The sequence below is a fragment of the Pinus tabuliformis genome, chromosome 7 (assembly GCF_031772625.1).
Source record: "Pinus tabuliformis cultivar Carrire ecotype Pingquan chromosome 7, CPIR1, whole genome shotgun sequence".
Taxonomy (NCBI): Eukaryota; Viridiplantae; Streptophyta; class Pinopsida; order Pinales; family Pinaceae; genus Pinus; species Pinus tabuliformis.
The window spans coordinates 679,730,938-679,749,603 of record NC_142293.1 but is presented as its reverse complement, the minus strand read 5'-3'; positions in this window follow the sequence as shown (position 1 = coordinate 679,749,603).

The following is an 18,666-nucleotide window of genomic DNA, read 5'->3' as shown; positions in this document are numbered from 1 at the left end:
TATGCAGATATAGCTAACTATTTGGTTACAGGGAAACTGCCTCCACATTTATTTCTTGGTGAAAGAAGAAAGATTATTCAAGAGAGTTCAAAATATTCATGAATTTCTAACGAATTGTTTAAAACAGGGACAGATCTTGTGATCAGAAGATGTGTTAGGGAAGATGAAATGCCTGATATCCTCAAAGCATGTCATGATGAACCATGTGGCGGACACTTTGCTGACAAAAGGACAGCCTATAAAATCCTCTCTTTGGGATATTATTGGCCATCCCTTTTCGAAGATGCAAAACAGTATGTCAAAAGGTGTGACAGCTGCCGAAGAGTAGGGAAACCTACTGTTTCAAGTGAAATGCCATTACAGCCATAGGTAATCATCGAACCCTTTGAAAAATGGGCTTTAGATTTCATTGGACCTATTAACCCACCATCTAAACAAAAAAAGTATATATTGGTATGTACTGATTATGTCACTAAATGGGTAGAAGCCAAAGCATTATTTTCTGCTACTGAAAATTCAGTTGTTAATTTTCTTTATGAGGATATTTTTACTCGCTTTGGTGTTCCAAGAGAAATTATGACAGATCAAGGAAGTCAATTCACATCCAACCTAGTGGAAAAGCTGATGGAAGAATACAAAATCAAGCATAGAAAATCTACTCCTTACCATCTGCAAGCAAATGGCCAAGTGGAGTCTACAAACAAAGTTATTGAAGGCATCATCACCAAAATTGTTCATCTACACAGGAAGAGATTGGGCAGAAAGGCTTCCTGAAGCCTTATGGGCCTACAGAACTACATGGAGAAATTCAACGAGACATTCTCCCTATGAACTAGTTTATGGGAAAGAAGTCCTGCTCCCCATTAAGTTCCAAGTCAAAACTTTCAAGATGGCGGTTCAGTTGGGGATGGATCTATCAGAAGCCCAAAAGCACAAAATGGAGCAGTTGAATGAGCTAGATGAGATCAGACAAGAGGCAATTCTAAGAACTAATCTAGTTCAATATCAAAGAGCTAAGTGGCATGACAAATACATCAAAGAGAAAAAGTTTCAAGAAGGAGATTGGGCATTGCTATTTGATTCCAAGTTTAAATATTTTAAAGGAAAATTTCAAACTCATTGGCTTGGGCCATATGAGATTGACAAAATCTTTAGCAATGGAGCGGTAAGAATCAAGACCATTGATGAATATCAAACTCCTCTTATTGTGAATGGCCACAGATTAAAGATCTATCATAAGCCACTCTCAAAAGAGGAATTTGTCAAAATGTTTCAAGATAGTTCTGCAATAAGGTTGGTGAAGAAGAATCCTTCTTCTCCACAAGCCTAGCCTTTGTTCCTTTCTGTTTCTAAAAAAAATGTATAAGCCTGAAAACCAATCACTAGTTGGCAATCTTATACAGAAAATATAGGGCAAAAATCAGGAACTCCTGATGCCCTATATTTTCCAAAAAAAAAAATTCTCTCATTTCACAGTTTTGTGACACTCCACTTCATTTCATTCCACTTCATTACACTCCACTTCATTTCATTCCACTCCATTTCATCCATTTCATTTCATTCCGCAAATAAAAGTTTTTTTCATGACCATTTTCATTTAGTCAGTTATCATCTATCCATCTCCATTCAGTCAAATGATTGTTGTGTCAGTTTCTGCAGCTGAAACCAGTTTCCGCAGCCAGAAGCAGTTTCCACAGCCACCACTCTGTTTTTCAAAAATTGACAGTCAGATGTTAGTTACATAATCATGAAATCAAATGCAGGTATGACCGAGGACATATTATGAAGACATGAGGCACTTAAAAGCATCAACAAGGAGCAGCTGGTCGAAGATTAATGAAAAGAAAATGGCAAGAATTCCAAGGTATGAGTAGAAATTTATTTCAAATAGCGTTCAAAGCACATTTTTACATAGTTATAAAACCATAGCTCCATTATATGCAATGATTGCGTTGATAACTCCATAACCGTTCCACGATCTCTATACGATTCCCCCACAATCCTTGCATTCATTTTTAAACGGCCTCATAATCAAGCCTCCAGTTTTAACTCGTGTTCGGCTGTACTTTGATACTCCACCTATAATCATGGGACATGGTTGATTTGATCACGGCTTCTCTCCGCCGCACAAATTCCGCAGCCATTTCATAAACGTGTTTACGTCCACTCCGCAGCCATTCAGTTTAAAATTCTGCCGGGTTCACTTTACTCCTCTACTATTTCATTGAAGTCCCGGTTGCATTTCCACCTTGTTCATATCAGTCTCCACTCCATTCCGTGAATTCACTTCTGCTATCTGTTCTCTGTTTTCCATTTACAGTCACTGTTTTCTACTCCATAAACCCTGTTCGTCACCGTAACCCAGTCGTCTACCTCCGCTAAAACCCTTACTCACCCAGACAAATTTTAAAGGCAGAAGGAAAGATGGGTCTGTTGTTAAGGGCAAAACCGGAAGGACCCAAGTTTTTGGAAGGATACCCGCAAGTGAAAAACATATTGAAAAAGGCAAGGTGGCTACGATTTATTCAAAAATTCAAGGGCCACAACAAGGAAATTACAAAGACTTTTGCGAGGTCTTTTAACGGCCTGAACGTGGAAGTGGGAGACCTCAAGTTTACAGTCACCGAGGCATCCATAGAATCTGCTATAGAACTTCTGCAGGAGGGTGAACGCTGGTTCAAGAACAAGAGCTTTGATGAGAAGGCTTGGAGGGTTATCCTACGAAATCCAGGTATGGACGTAACTGTTTTTAAACGAGGAATCCCTGTCAATGCTTTAGAAGAGAAGTGGGCCAGTCTATTGCTGATTATTCAAAAGTTCATCACCTGTGAGGGACGTTTTGGATCAATGTATATGTATCACACTCGGCTGTTGATGAACTTCCTAGAAAACCAAACCCTCAATCTACCATACTTTTTACTGAACAGTTTGAAAAAGATGTCTGTAACCGTCCAAAAGAATCTAGGGGACGTAGAACCACACTTGTATCACCATGGCCTTGTGAAAATCTTGATAGAAAAACAATTGAAAGAAAAGAAGGATACATGGGAGCAGTTTCTAGTCAAAAATTTCTTTCAAGATCCACAAGAGGCCCCTGAAAGCAGTACATCAAAAAAAAGCAGAAGAAAGAGAACAGGTGATAAAACTCAAAGTACTCCTACTAACATAGTTGAAGAAACTAGTAGAGAAGAAAGACTATCTAAAAGGAGGAAGGAAAATACTAAGGGTAAGAAACCAACCAAATCAAAAGAAAAAGGAAGCATTGAAGACCATCAAGTCTTGTCTGAAAGACTAGTTCACCTTCAGGAACAGTCAGCTGTAGCCAATAAGAAAGGAAAAGAAAAATAGAGTAGGGAGGAAAAAGACAATAGTCCACAGCATGTGAGAAGAAGCTCCAGGCTAAAATGGAAATTAAGGATAGTACAAACCAAAGGACCCCACTTTATTGACTTGGGAGGGGAAACACTGGAGCAGCCTCCAACAACCTCTCCTGACCATAGCCCACACCATACTTCCATTCCACAGCCATATTTTGACATGAGTCCTTCTCGGCCAGATTTGGAAATTGGTCCTTCTCAACAAGATTTTGGGGTCAGCCCAAGGAAAACTACACCCGAGATAGACCCGAATCAGCAAGAGATGTATGATTATCTAGAATCCTTAGAAAAGGCAGCCACATGCCCAAGCACTTCATCCACTCAGCCTCACACAGCACAAGAAGCTCTATTCCAATCGCTAAAACAAGAATTCTTTGAATTGGAGGTTTTAAATAGACATATTAAAAATGAAAATGAAGCATTAAAGGAACAAAGCAGATTGGACAAGATAATTCATGACAACACTATGTTACATCTGTGGCTGTGGTAGAAAAAGAATAGGAAATTGAAGAAGAAATGCAAGAGGTTGAGTAAATCACTTATCAACCTCAAATTCAGATGCTTGATGAGGAAGCCTAGGATGGTAGTAGTACCAAGGAAGAGGAGAAGAGGGCTGGATGTGCTGGCAGAGGTGTCAGAGCATATGGATTGAAGAGAGGATGGTCAAAATTTTGGTTGCATGGGGACATGCAACACCTTCACAGTGGGGGTATGTTGAGCTCCAAACTTGCATCTTTCCTATACACTTTCCTAGACTCTTTCCATTCACCTGGACCTCCTAAGCTATCAACATCATTGCATATTAATCATAAAAGAGCATTTAAAGTGGTTTTTAACTATGTTTTGTGTCTGCTGTTTGAATTAGATTTTTGCTCATTGAGCTGCGGAATCCTGTCACTTTCCGCAGCCGTTTTTGTTAAAGTCCATATTGCAGGTGTCTTCAGGCAAATCGAGCCACATGGGCAAGTTGGAAATAACGTGGACATGGACCGAGTCCTATTGGCTCAGTCGGATTCATCAGAAGAGGCCGTGGTCAACGGTGGTCAAGCGGTGGTCAACAGAAGAGTCCTACGGCAACAGAACTCTGTTTCCAAGCACGTGGAAGATCTTCATGGCCGTTTCTAGATTTCTGGAGGCACGCTGACACCTGTAGGCTGCCCACGATGTAAATCCAACAAGCCGCTTTCATTAGATTGCATCATCTCGGCAGCCATGATGCTAGATCCGTGGACGTTGTCGTTCACGTGTCCTCTGTCAGCGCAGTTTTTAGGAAAACAGTTATGTAAATGTTTGCTATAAATAATGCATTTCTATACGCATAGTAGTTAGTCTTTTGAAATGTAATTTTGCTGTTAAAAGCCCACTGTGCTGTGACATTGTTTCGTTGTTATGACTGCGTTCTGAATATATGAGAAGACCCTGTTTCTAAGCATAATTCTTGGTTGATAGCTGTTGCCCGAGGTTGTGCAGAGGGCCCCTGCACACGCCGAGGTTTTGTTTCATATTGTTGTACAGTTTCATGTTGTGTTTCTTTATGTTTATTATGCCATAGTTCTTCACTTATGTATATTGCATTTCTTATGGTACTAACGTTTCATTTTTGTTCATAATTTACATGCTTTACATTGCTGTTAACGTTGATCAGTGTGTCTGTTCCAGATTACAGTAGGCAGCCCAGGCATTTGCATATAGTTTTCACAATGACTAATGACATGGAATCAGTCTTTACACTGACTTACTTTTCTTAGTTTTTAATTTCAGTTCTGTTTTGTTTATTTTAGTTTTGTTCATTGGCTTTATTAGTTAGCTTACATATTAAATTGCTCATATCATTGTCAGTTACCTCCGAAAGCCATAGCGAGACTAATGGTGAGGGATTGAAGTATGAGTGTGTAATTTGATATTAGTTTTGTTTTTCTACAAATTAGATATCAGATTGCTCAAGTTTTTGATGATTACCTCCGAAAGCCATAGCGAGACTAACTAGCGAGGGGTCAGACTATGAATTGATGTGATTTGATTTTAAGTTTATTTTTCTGCAAATTAGATATCAGATTGCTCAAGTTGTTGATGATTACCTCTGAAAGCCATAGCGAGACTAACTGGCGAGGGGTCATACTATGAATTGATGTGATTTGATTTAAAGTTTACTTTTCTGCAATTAGATATCAGATTGCTCAAGTTGTTGATGATTACCTCTGAAAGCCATAGCGAGACTAACTGGCGAGGGGTCAGAATATGAACTGATATAATTTGAATTTAGCTTTACTTTGCTTGCAATTTTTGGATTTCTTTGAGTACAGTTTCTTTTGTATTTAGACGGGAGCAGGGATAATGGTTTCATGATCAATAGTTCACTGTTTGTTTGATTAGAATAGTGGCACATTTTCATTTTCTTTTAGGAATTAATCTCATCATTGCATGTTCTAAGACCTTCTGAAGTTTGAAGTTTTGGAAATCATTTTAAAGGACACAATTGCCTTGAATATTTATATCCATACTTGTCTTTTAGAATTTCCATTTCTCATTAGGATATAAACGAAGATAAAAACCCCTGAAAACAAATAAAAATATCGAAAACGACAAAAAGTAAGAAATAGGTTATCTTGCACATATAGTGTGCCACACTTCAACAATTTACGATTTCCAGATTGAAAATTAATATAGCAATTTATGACACTCTAAATTGACCAAACAGCGACTCCGTTGGGGAGCGATTAGTTTGATTGCTTGTCTCTATTTGTTTGATTCATAAACCACAGATGGAGCCTGAAGTCAAGCCAGCTAGCCTTCGAACTGCATATGCTATTCAAGTGCAAAGTAGATCAAAGCTGCTTCAGTCAATCTCCAGGTTTGTTTATGAACTGAACAATTGACTTGCAAACATCCTAAGTGCCCTAGAGGTAGATTGAGTAACCTCATTAAATCAGCCCTATACTTTGTAGTTATTGACTATCATTTGCTCAGCCTAAATCCCTGAACTAAACTTCAAACTGTGACCAAAAACCAAGTTAAAGTCTCATTCCTTGACCATCTCACCCTCTCCTTTAGGAAATCTGGATGCATCGCACCTCCCGTGTGCAGTAGGTGGGATGCATCCCTGTTTCCCTGTGTTACAGGTGCGATGATCAGACAAGACTAGATCTGCCTCCAGATTTTGGTTTTTTCTTCACTGTCTTCAATTTTATTCAGGAGTTTTGATGTCTGTGATCAGTAGACCACTATTGAAACCCCCTTCTTTGCATCATCCAACTTTTATTGTACAAAGAATTGTGAATGTTTTTATGTATTGTGCGCCATTTACAGTTCTCTTTTACAAAATAGTAGCTTAATTAAACTGTCGTCTTTTGATTTGGAAGTGTCGCAAGTGTCGTTTTCAGTCAAAGAAAAGAATACTTCTCTTTTTGATAGTCGATTACACTATTACTCTTGTATTTGATCTGAATTTATAAGTATTTCTAGTGTCGAAAACAGTTTTCAATTCAAAATCGCAAAGTGTAGTCTTGCCTTCCTGTCGTTTTTTGAAAAGAAAATCGTTAGTACTGTCGCTTTGAAAGAAGAAATAATTTAGATTTGGAATTAGCATTCTTTTTGTCATTCACACATTAAGAAAGCAGAAAACAAATACATGCACGTGCATTTGCATTTAGATTGCTTGTTGATTTTGATTTAGGACAGTGCATATAGTGTGTGCTCTCTACTCTATGTTGAAAGGATTTCATTTCTCTTTCCTTAGTAGCTAGGATTTTCATTGCAAAAAGAAGATTAAACCACTGTTTATCATCTTAGATTGCATTTTAGGAATTGTATATCTACATCATGCGGTGAACCTGAAAGGCAAATTTCTTAAGAAAGATCAAATGTAAAATAAATTTAATGAACATAAAAACGCTTTGGAACCTAACTCACAACATCTAGAAGTCTAGGCTAGAGATGTATTCTAGCGCCGTAAAGCCTGGTAACTGTCGCTTTCGTCGTAGGTTGGGTGATTCCTCCTCTTTGAGACGACAAGTGCCAGTACAGCGCTCCCACATACCATTGAGTATATATTTGGAGACCACAATAGGCTATTTCCTTTATCCTTAGGAAGCCGTGTTTACCGCCCTATCGATCGCAATGCACTGAACACAACATTCGGGAAGATTGATTGCCATACCGTAAAAAGTATTCTGCAGTTTTGCGACTGGTTTGGTAATCCCTCTGTCTAGATTTCCAGAGTAATCTCTTTCATTCCTTTTTAGACTCCTTAAAGGAAAAGATCCATCTGAACACTTGTCACTTCAGGCTCATTAAAAATTGAAGGCAACTAGAATCATCTTTAGCTTTTTCTTGACTCTTAAAAATTGAAAAAGCAAGTTGTGTCAAAGCGTCTAAAATTCATTTAATACGGAATAACATTTTCCCCTCTTATTTTGAGTTGATAAAATAATCCGCAATCGTGGAAGAAAGTCAATCAAAACCACGTCATTCACGGACACTGATGAGTCAACCATCTTTGACTCTGGAAACCAAACCATTCCGGGTCAAGTGAACTCGTTTAACTAGGTCAAAGTCTCCTGGTTTGTTTGAAACTTGTGTTTCAACATCCTCTGAGACTCTAGTTACTCCAACCATTTCTGGTATCCCTGCCTCTACAGAAGAAGTTCTGCAGTTACAAGAGGACATTAGAACTGATCCTAGTGTAACAATAAACACTTCTATTCCTAAACCAGCTCCATCCAGGGTTGATTCGGAAGGTGTTACCCCTCCAATATCTAGCGCTGCAAAATCTATACCTTCTTCGGCACCAGAAATATTTTACGGACCTGACGGTCTGCCTCTTCCACCTGGATTGATTGCTATAGAAGAGATTACGAAGGATCTTCCATCCAGTACTCCATCGCATTTTGGGATTGAGATCCACCTATATCCTTCTACTTCAAAAGTTAATACCCCTTCATCGCAAGTTCCTGTAGAAGCGCTGGGAAGTCTTTTGGATAGACTCTATATGCCTAGACAACCATCGACATCTAGGACTATATCATCCGATACAGCGGTAGAAAAACCTCCTACCACCACTCCGACGATGTTCGCTGGTATACCATCTATCCCAACTAGCTCTCAACCGCTAGAAGGAGTCCATCCAGGGACTGTTTCTATAGTTTGGTTTGTTCCCGTTTGTTCATCTGGAATAGTATCTGGAATCTCTTATGTTGAATCTCAACAAATTGATCCTTCACTACAATGTCAATTGGGGTAGTCTAGTCTCCAAAGGATAATCATCCTCTTGAGCACTGGATTTCTGCCATATGGAGGGCACTACACCCTTTCATTGTTCCCTCCAAGAGAACAACCATATGAGAGTTCACAATTGAATTCAGGTCAAATTGGAATCACATCCAGCGGTTGGGTGCCAATACTGCCTCAAAAACCAAGAGTTGTATACTCAATGCAACCGAGTCTCCCTGTGTCGAACATCCCCACTACACCAGCTATTGTGATAGTGTTGCAAGTACAAGCATTGCCTGTTGTATGCCAACCTCAAGTTTCTCAGGTCATTGTACAATAGCCTCTTGTCTCCGTGACACAACCGCAATCGCCAGTTAGTGGCTCCTTAACTGGAGCGACTCAGGCTCAAATGGGTACTATTACCCCTCATCTTGGTCAAATGTCCAGTATTGGGAAACAAAAAATGGTTTCACAACCATGGCTAGTGCAATATCAACAACCACAATTCCAACAAGCTTACCAAGGACCTGAGCAGCAAAACTTTGCAGGTAATGGGCAGCCGTATATTCAAAACGGTTATAACCAATCATCTCAAATTGGTTATGCCCAACCACCTTATCAAAGTTATCAGCATCAAATGCATTATGTTGGTATGCAAAGACCCACTGCTTAGGCGATCCCATCTTATCCTGGGTACGCTTCGCCGAACCTGAATCAACAGTTGCCCTTCATGGTGACTCTAGAGTTACCAGATCTAAATCGGCTAACGAACGATCCAATCGCTTATGCCCCTTGGTGGCTGGTGATTCCTCATAAAATTCCATCATATATTCCTAAATTTAATGGAAATCCAGGTGAAGACCCGTCAAATCATGTGATGACCTTTCATCTGTGGTGTTCATCCAACACTCTCAATGATGATTTGATTCGGCTTCACCTTTTTCAGCGAACGTTAACTGGTCCGGCAGCAAAATGGTACATTGAATTTCCTAGAGCTTAATTTGATAACTTCAGTGCCCTTGCCACAAAATTTTTAACCCATTTTCAATTACCAATAAGGTATGAAACAGGAACAGAGCTTCTTACCAATTTCAAACAAACGACGGCCACTCACATATCCGATCATATTCATGAATGGCAATGTCATCGTAGAATGGTAAAAACATATGTCCCTGATCAGCTACTAGCTGAATGGTTTATTAAGTCTTTGTTACCTTCTATAACAGAAGATGTGGCGAAGGGAGGGGTTGTCACTGAAGAGCAAGTGATTGCTCGTGTGCAATATCTAGACTTGATCTATACTCGGTTTGGCACACTCTATGACAAAATCCCTGATGCTCCGAGACCAAAATTTTTCATTCCTCCTCCTCCTAAACCAAACAAATACTCTCATGTCGGTGATGGCATGATAGGTACGATGAGCACGAAATTGACAAAGGCTACATCTAAGAAATCCCATAAGATTTCTTATCAAAATGCAAATGAAGAAATTCTAGCCTCGGAGGTTAATGTCGTGTCAACTGACAAAGGCAAAGAACCGAAGCAACCAGGAGGCAAGAATAAAGGGAAGAGCAAAAAGAAGAAACAAGATGATTCGTCTCTTGAAAAATCTTCTGCAAACCCTTCTGGGCAAAAGAAACCTACTCAGCCATGCCTCATGTGCGATGAGGATCATTGGACGAGAGATTGTCCATATAAAGCTGAAGTTAAGAAATTATTTAAGAATTCAAAAACCTCAACAGTAGTGACTGATCCCTTTCCAAACCCAGGAACCAATCTAGTTGCTAGTAACAATGCTTCCCCATCCCAGGTCCTTATGCTATCCATTTCAAAATAGAAAAATGATGCTTTGATATCGACAAGGAATAAAGATTACGGGAATCCACAGCTGTCGAACAACAAGGCTACTGATCAACCTAGTAGTTCAACAACAAATTCGACTGAAGTTGCACCACCCATCATTCCTAAGCTAATGATAAAGCCGCCAAAGGGAGTAGTACACAAATCGACATTTAATCCTCATGCCAGAGTGGCATAGAATTATAATATAGTAGAGGACCTGACCCAATCGCCGTCCGCTATGTCGACACTTGAAGTACTGCAAAATTTCCCCTCCCAAAAGCAGGCTCTATTATCAGCAATAGGTGGGATTGACCCAGCAGATTCCAATCTTTTGGCCGTTAATCATAAAGGATACAAACCTCAGTTACTAGCTCAACTCGCTTTCCTCATTCAAGTGAAAGCCCTCAACAAAAATGTTCATCGAACAATTATTGATGAGGGGGCATCTACATGTATTATGTCAATGAGTTGCTGGAAAAATTTAGGCTCACCACCCTTGTTGCGATCGTTAATGACGTTAAAAGAATTTGATGGACGAACATACACTCCATACAAGATTTTAAGTAACTTGCAAGTCGAACTAGGGGGAAAAACAGTAGAAATTGATGTGGAAGTTATCGATGGAAACCTCGATTACAACATCCTACTGGGAAGGCCCTGGATTTATGCTATGGTTGCCATTGTGTCGACATACTTCAGAAATATTGCATTTCCCTTCCAAGGGGGAATTACAATCGTCGATCAACAGACATTCCTCCCCAACAGTTCACAAGTTACGGGAAGCATTCTAATGATCCATGGAAGCTCTCAGTCGCTTCAAAATATCGGAGTAGGCCTACTAAAAGACCCTACATTGATGGGTACTTTTTCCCTACCACCTCCAAACAACCTGGCGGAAGTGGCAACGGTGGGAACCTGCAATATGGTATCTTCCATTCAGAAGATGTCCAAAAACGATATTAGCATGGATCGTCACCAGGTGTTGCCTCCAAGCCCAATAGAAATATTGTAGCAATCAATGTTCTCAGCATGGGAGGCAAACCCCAATGAACGCTCGTCAAGCGTTTGGGTAGATAGGTCTAAGGAGTATGGTACCTCTTCAGATCCTTGGTTGCATGTACATTCTACAGACGAAGGAATTGTTCAGTCAATGAACATACAGGGGGCACCATGGGAAGATTACCACCATCGTTCCCATCTTCCGGATTACAACGAAGATTGCTCCAGTGACCTTAATCATCCATCAGTTTTTGATTTTCTATCAAATACTGTAAATACGGTGGATTTCGAGCGAAATCTATCCAATATTGAAGAAATTATTGCCATAAATATCTCGACTAAACCAGATGTTGTAGAAAATATTCATGTCGGCAAATCTTGTTCTTCTTCAGAACTAGAAGTATATTACGCTCTCTTTCGCGAGTTCAGAGATGTCTTTGCATGGTCATATGAAGAAATTCCAGGCATTGACTCGAGCATAGTTGAACATGAAATTAAGATCTATCCAAATGTCAAACCAGTAAGACAACGGCTCCGGCAGGTGCACCCAAAGAAAGTTGCTGCCATCAAGGCAGAAGTTGAAAAACTTCTCCATGCTGGTTTCATTTACCCCGTTCCTTTAACGGATTGGGTATCAAACATTATTCCTGTGATGAAAAAGCAAGGAACAATTAGAGTGTGCATCGTTTACAGGGATGTAAATCAAGCTTGTCTAAAGGATAACTACCCTACGCCCTTCATCGACCAGATAATTGATGAATGTGCGGGATGCGAAATATTTTCGTTTATGGATGGATTTTCTAGGTATAATCAAATAAATATCCTCCCACAGGACCAGTCAAAGACTGCATTTATTTGTCCGTGGGGCACATTCGCGTACCGTAAGCTACCTTTCAGTTTAAATAACACAGGGGCAACTTTTCAGAGGGCAATGAATTATGCCTTCCATGACATCAAGAACTTTGTTCAACCATACCTCGATGATCTTCTAGCTCACTCGCGAAGGCGGACCGATCATCCGCAAAATTTGAGAGCAATATTTCTACGTTGCCGACACTACAAAATAAGACTCAATCTGCACAAATGTGTGTTTTGCGTTGGTTCTGGTCATTTACTTGGCTTTGTAGTTTCAAAGGATGGAATCCATCTTGACCCATGCAAGGTTCAGGCAATCATTGATTTGCCTCCACCTTCAAATTTGCTTCAGATTCAGAAACTCCAAGGGAAAGCAAACTTTCTGAGGAGGTTCATTCCAAATTACGCCAAACTTGCTAAAGGTTATACACGTCTTTTGAAAAAAGAAGTACCCTTCAATTGGGATCAGGTCACGCAAGCTTCCTTTGATTCTCTAAAGGAATCCCTAATAAAAGCATCATTAATGTATGCTCCTGATTATCAAAGAGACTTTAACCTGTATCTGGCTGCAGCAGATACAACCATCGCAATGGTTTTAGTTCAAGAAGACAATGGAATCGAACATCCTATTTATTATTTAAGTCGAAACTTAAATGATACAGAAAGAAAACACTCATATGTTGAAAAGCTAGCTCTCGTAGTTGTTCAAGCAATACAAATATTTCGACACTATGTTCTCTTTCGAAAAACTACCGTTTTGTCAAATTACAACCCCATGACTTACATCTTGTTGCGACAGTTGCTTGGGGGAAAATATTCAAAATGGATAGCAATTTTGCAAGAGTTTGATCTAGAATTTGTAAAATCCAAATCAAATAAAGCTTTAGTATTTGCAGAGTTACTATGTGATTTCCCATCATCGTCCAATGATTCAACATCCAAAGCAACAATCATGGATGAATCTTTGTTTCTGATATCTTCAAGTGATCCATGGTATGGAGATATAATCATTTATCTCCAAACCCAAACATATAGGTCTAATACCTCTCGCTCAGAATAGCGACGTACTTGATACCAAGCAAAAGACTACATGATCATCGGTGATACACTATACCATCGTGGTGTCGATACTATTCTGCGAAGGTGCCTCACCCATGAGGAGGCCGAAAAACTCCTAAATGATTGTCATTCAGGCGCATGTGGGCAGCACCAATCTGGTTATGCTACGGCACAAAACATTTTACGCGTAGGATACTTCTAGCCAACAATGTTCAAATATTGCATAACCGCAGTCAGAAGTTGCCATGCTTGTCAAATCTTTGACCGCAAAACCAGAATACCACCCACACCTCTGCAACCAGTAGTTGTTGTTGGGCCATTCACCAAATGGGGCATAGATTTCATGCAATGTAACCCCACCTCGGCCGGGGGGCATGGGTATATCATAGTCGTAGTTGACTATTTTACAAAATGGGCCAAGGCGCTACCTACATTAAACAACAGCGGCGAAACGACCGCTCTTTTATTTTTTAATCATGTAGTTGCCAGGTTCGGCGTTCCACAAGCTATAGTCACAGATCATGGATCGCATTTCTGCAATCACATGATGGTTGAATTGGCCACCAAATTAGGACTGTCCCATGACAGCTCTACTCCATATTATCCGCAAGCGAACGGGCAAGTTGAAGCGATCAACAAAGTCCTAAAACGCATGCTGCAAAGGATGATTGGAGTCCATAAACAGAGTTGGCACCTAATCCTGTACTCATCCTTGTGGGCATACCAGACATCGGTGAGAAATGTGACCGGGTTTACACCCTTTCAACTGGTGTATGGCTTGGAAGCGATCTTACCGGTTCAGTGTGAGATTTCGTCTAGTTGACCTCCTCCCCGGAACTTCAGAGGAAGAAGCTCATTTCTTAGAATTAATCCAACTGGATGAAACACGTCGTGACACCGCCTTGGCTAATGAAGCACATAAGAAATGAGTCAAAGCGCAATTTGACAAGAATTTCAAACCCCGCGTTTTCTGAGAAAGTGAACTGGTCTTGCTTTATGATCAGGAATCCGATAAATTGGGAGCAGGTGTTTTCACTTAGAACTAAAATTGATATATGCAACTTTTCATCCTAGCCCGATGACAAAGGTCAGTGCTAGTTCATTTTTGTTTTAATTTTCTTCCTTTAGAATCTGAAGTTTTGAAGAGTTTTTGAGTCAAGTTGTTCTCCGCTCCCATTGGTTCCCCTCCATCTACCATTGTTTTATAGCCACCTGTTATCTTATGTCAGCCACCGTGTCTTTTTGTAATTTCGCAGCGAAATCATGATTAGGCAGTTTCGCAGCGCAATCATGATTAGGCAGTTTCGCAGCGCATCATTCAAATTTAAAACTGACCACGCTGCGAAATCATGGATTCGTACATTTCGCAGCGAATCTTTCCCGAAATATCAAATCTGTTAGGTGAGTCATAGGCCGTGTCCTCTCATGTCAGCTCATGTACCCCTCTTATCACATTTCACCACTCATTGCCACTATCACCACCACTAGATCTGTTGATACGCATGAATCACCATTTCCAAGAAAGACCACCGTGCATAAATCTTAATGATGGCCGTAAGTCTTGCATGAATGACAAATCTGCAAGATTACATCTTGAAAGATTTTAAACGGAAAAATTTAAAATTCAAGCGAGGCTGATAATCAAGCGAGGTTGAATTCAAATAGAAGCTGAAACACAATTCCAACCGGCGCTGGTAGTTATTGTTTGCGAGGATTTGGAAGAATCAATGGAGAAAAAGGAGCACAGATCCGGCAAATGTCTAAGGACTGAGCCTGAAGGCCTGGATATAACGCTGAGAAATGAAGAGGTGAAGAAAGCATTTAAAAAGGCCGGGTGCTGGAAGTTTTTCAAAAAGTTACAAGGAGGACACGCACAGGTAACTAAAGAATTTGCACTTAACTACACAGGCTTGAATTCAAAAGTAGCCATGTTAGAATTGCAGGTTTCGCCAGAAGTGATATCTACTGTGACAGATATCCCACGAGGACAAGAGGAATGGTTTAAAAACTTCAAATTTGACATGAATCCTTGTAAGGAGTTTTTGAAGGATGAATTTGTAAATGAAGATTTAAGTAAGGCAGTGCCCAGGAATTATGTCAAAGAATATTATGCTCACTTACTCACCTGCATACAGAAATATCTGACTTGTGAAGGAAGGTATAACAAGGTTTACTCTTACCATTTTAAACTCCTTTTGCATTTCACCGGGAAGGTCTCCATAGACTTACCTTTTTATCTGTTCCGTAGTTTGAGTAAGATGTGTGATAAGGTACAGCTGAGGAAAGAGGATTGTGAAACCTCTTTGTTTCATCATGGTTTGATCAAACTACTGTTTTTAGATGGACTCCAAAAGATAGACAGAGATTGGAATTCATTCATTTTTATGGCTGGCTTCAATAGCCAGACTGGCCTCACTCCTCAACCTGCTAGAGATTCTACAATAGCTGAGCTCCAAACAGAAGCAAGAGCTAAAAGAGTTCCAAAGTCACAAGTAAGAAAACAAGTGAAGCCACTCGTCATCCAAGATCAACCTCAGCAATCAATTAAGGAAAAAGCTCATGGTAAAAAGACTGTACCTAAAACAAGCACATCTGAAGTAGTCTCAAGGATAAGAACAAGAAGCCAGATGAATAAGGAAAAAGGTAAAGCTATAGCAGTCGAAGAAAGTCCAGTGTCTAAGGCAAGTTTAAATGACTTATTACAGGCTATTGAATTTGAGCAGTCTCTACCAGTTCAAATCGAGTTAATACAGTCAAAACAAGAAAGCACCAAGAAATCCAAGGCCTCAAAAAGGCTTAAATTTGATGAGCCAGCTAAAGAGTTCGTTTTTAAACCTAGAAGACCTATGACAAGGAGATTCCAGCAAGTACAGGAAGTACTGCCAAGAACAGAGGAAACAGAGGAAGAGACACAGAAAAACGCAGGCAAAACGGTCATTACACCTAAAGAAACTAATATAGCAGCCCTGAAGAGCCAATTAGAATCAGCTAAGTATGAGATTGCCAAATTGAAGAAAGCTGCTAGAAGACATGCAGTCATACACGCAAACTATTATAAAGCTCTATGGAAAGGAAATGCAACTGTAGAAGCCCAGCTGAATTCAGTGGTTGATGGCCATTCACAATTTCACACCTGGACAGTACCAGCAATCAAAGAAGCCAAGTACATCAGAAGGATCAATATGCAACTGAGAGCTGGGAATAAGGCTATGAAGAAACAAATTGAAGATCTGAAGGCACAGCTAAGCCAGCTTAAAGGACCTGCTAAATGAGTTTTCATTTCAAGTAAGATTTTGTTTCAAAATTTTGACAAGTTTGCTTGATCTTATCTTTCTGAAGAAATATAAATTCCTATTCGACCTGTGGAAAGTCTAAAGAAGTTTTTGGAAATCAAGCACTTGGCTAATAAAGGTCTCAGGTTAAAAACAAGTTGTTTTAAATAACTCAGCAGTTTCGTAGCGCACTACGAAACTGCTGAAAGTGATGATTTCAACGTAAATCAAGCAGTTTTGAATTATAAGCGGGAATTTTGAAAGAGGAATGAATACAAGGTATGCAAGGCATCAGCTAAAGTTATTAAGATTCAACCAGGTCAAGACACGTGGAGATAATATGCATTCGAATCCAACTTTAGATTTTTGTCATAAAGTGAGCATATTTCATATTTACCACACTTCAGGATGTGTGAAACAGTTTGCAAGAATTTTGGCTTTCACACATGAAAACGGTGGACAGCACATCAAGAACGTGGCAGTCTGCTCCATTTTGGGGTAATTAAAAGATAAAAGATATACTTCGTTGGATCCGGACATGTTAAGGCAAACTAAAGACCGGTACACAGGGGCAGTTTCCTATGTTTCAGGGTATTGGAAAACATGTGACATTGAAGACAAACATGGAGCCTTGAAGACCCATCACAGCCAAACTAGAAGGGGACCAGATGTCAAAGAACGAGAACCATTGTAATCAAGGCTATTATTAGCATAACACGGTGTTAGAATCCTACTTGATTTAGATCTCTAAAAACTCCAGTCAACACTTTGTTGTATTTATTAAGTAGTTAGAGTTTAAGAGTTGTCAGTAATAGAAGTAGTTTTCGAATTCCCCTCATGCTGGAGGAGGAATCTCGATCAGTTAGAATAAGAGTTCTATATATAGCTGAAACAGAAATGTAATCAGGGTTGGAAAACTTTTTAACAAAGCTTGTATTTGGCTTATGTAAGACTCATTTTCAGTAATATAATTTTGACTTTACTTCTCAGGATTCATGAAGGATTTCTTATGTTTAGAATATGTGATGTTGTCCTTTTCTTAATTCTTACAGTGGTATAGATGTATAATCACTCAGAATTCACTGAATGTGCTCTGATTTCCTGTATACATTTATAAACTGTGTGGTCCCATATGAGTTGATGTTCCGAATGTCTAAATGTTGAATGCCCTGACTTCCATGTAAGGTTAAGTTCACTGTTATATTGAGGTGTTGTTGACTCCATAAGCCCAATGGATAGTTGTTTAATGTGTTTCCAACATTCATATTTTTCACAGTTGTTCTATAAGAGTTAGCCATCTTATCTTTAATCAAAATCATTAATCCATCAAGAGAGAGCCCTCTCAGGTTGAGGAGGCTAGGCCTTAGCCTAAAGTAGGTTTGAAATAGTTACTTAGAGTCAACCTGACCAGCAGCCTATCAGGGTCTGATTTTGAGATAACAACAGGTAAGTTCCAGTCCTTATGGATGGGTCCCTATATTGTTAAGCATATTAGAAAAAGGAGCCTACGAGCTAGTAGATTATGACGGGATTCCATTGTCGCAACCCTGAAACGGGTTGTACCTTAAGCGTTACTATGCTTGACTCAGCATGGTAACCTCTTCATATGCTTTTGTTACATTTTTGTTTTCGTTAAGAGTGATCATTTTGGTTAGGTAATCCACTTTTTCATTTTGTTGCAGATGTCAAACCCATTGGAATCATTTGTTGGATATGTCGACAGGGCGAGTCATAGTACGTGGAACCTATCTTCTGTAGCTTGGGCCATCTTTGATCCAAGCGGCGAGTTAGTGAGTTTCAGAGGGGTGTGTATTGGTCAATCAACGAACAACATTGCTGAATATAGCGCGTTGATAGAACTCCTCTCTGATGCCATCGCGCATGGCATACACCGACTTGTCGTCAGGCTAGACTCACAGCTCGTCATTCTACAGCTTACAGGCATCTATTCTGTTCAGAATCCAGCTATCTATCGTATGTTCCTAAGGGTCAAGATTTTGGAAAGGCAGTTCGATTCTATTCAATATCAACATATTTCCAAAAACTTAAACACA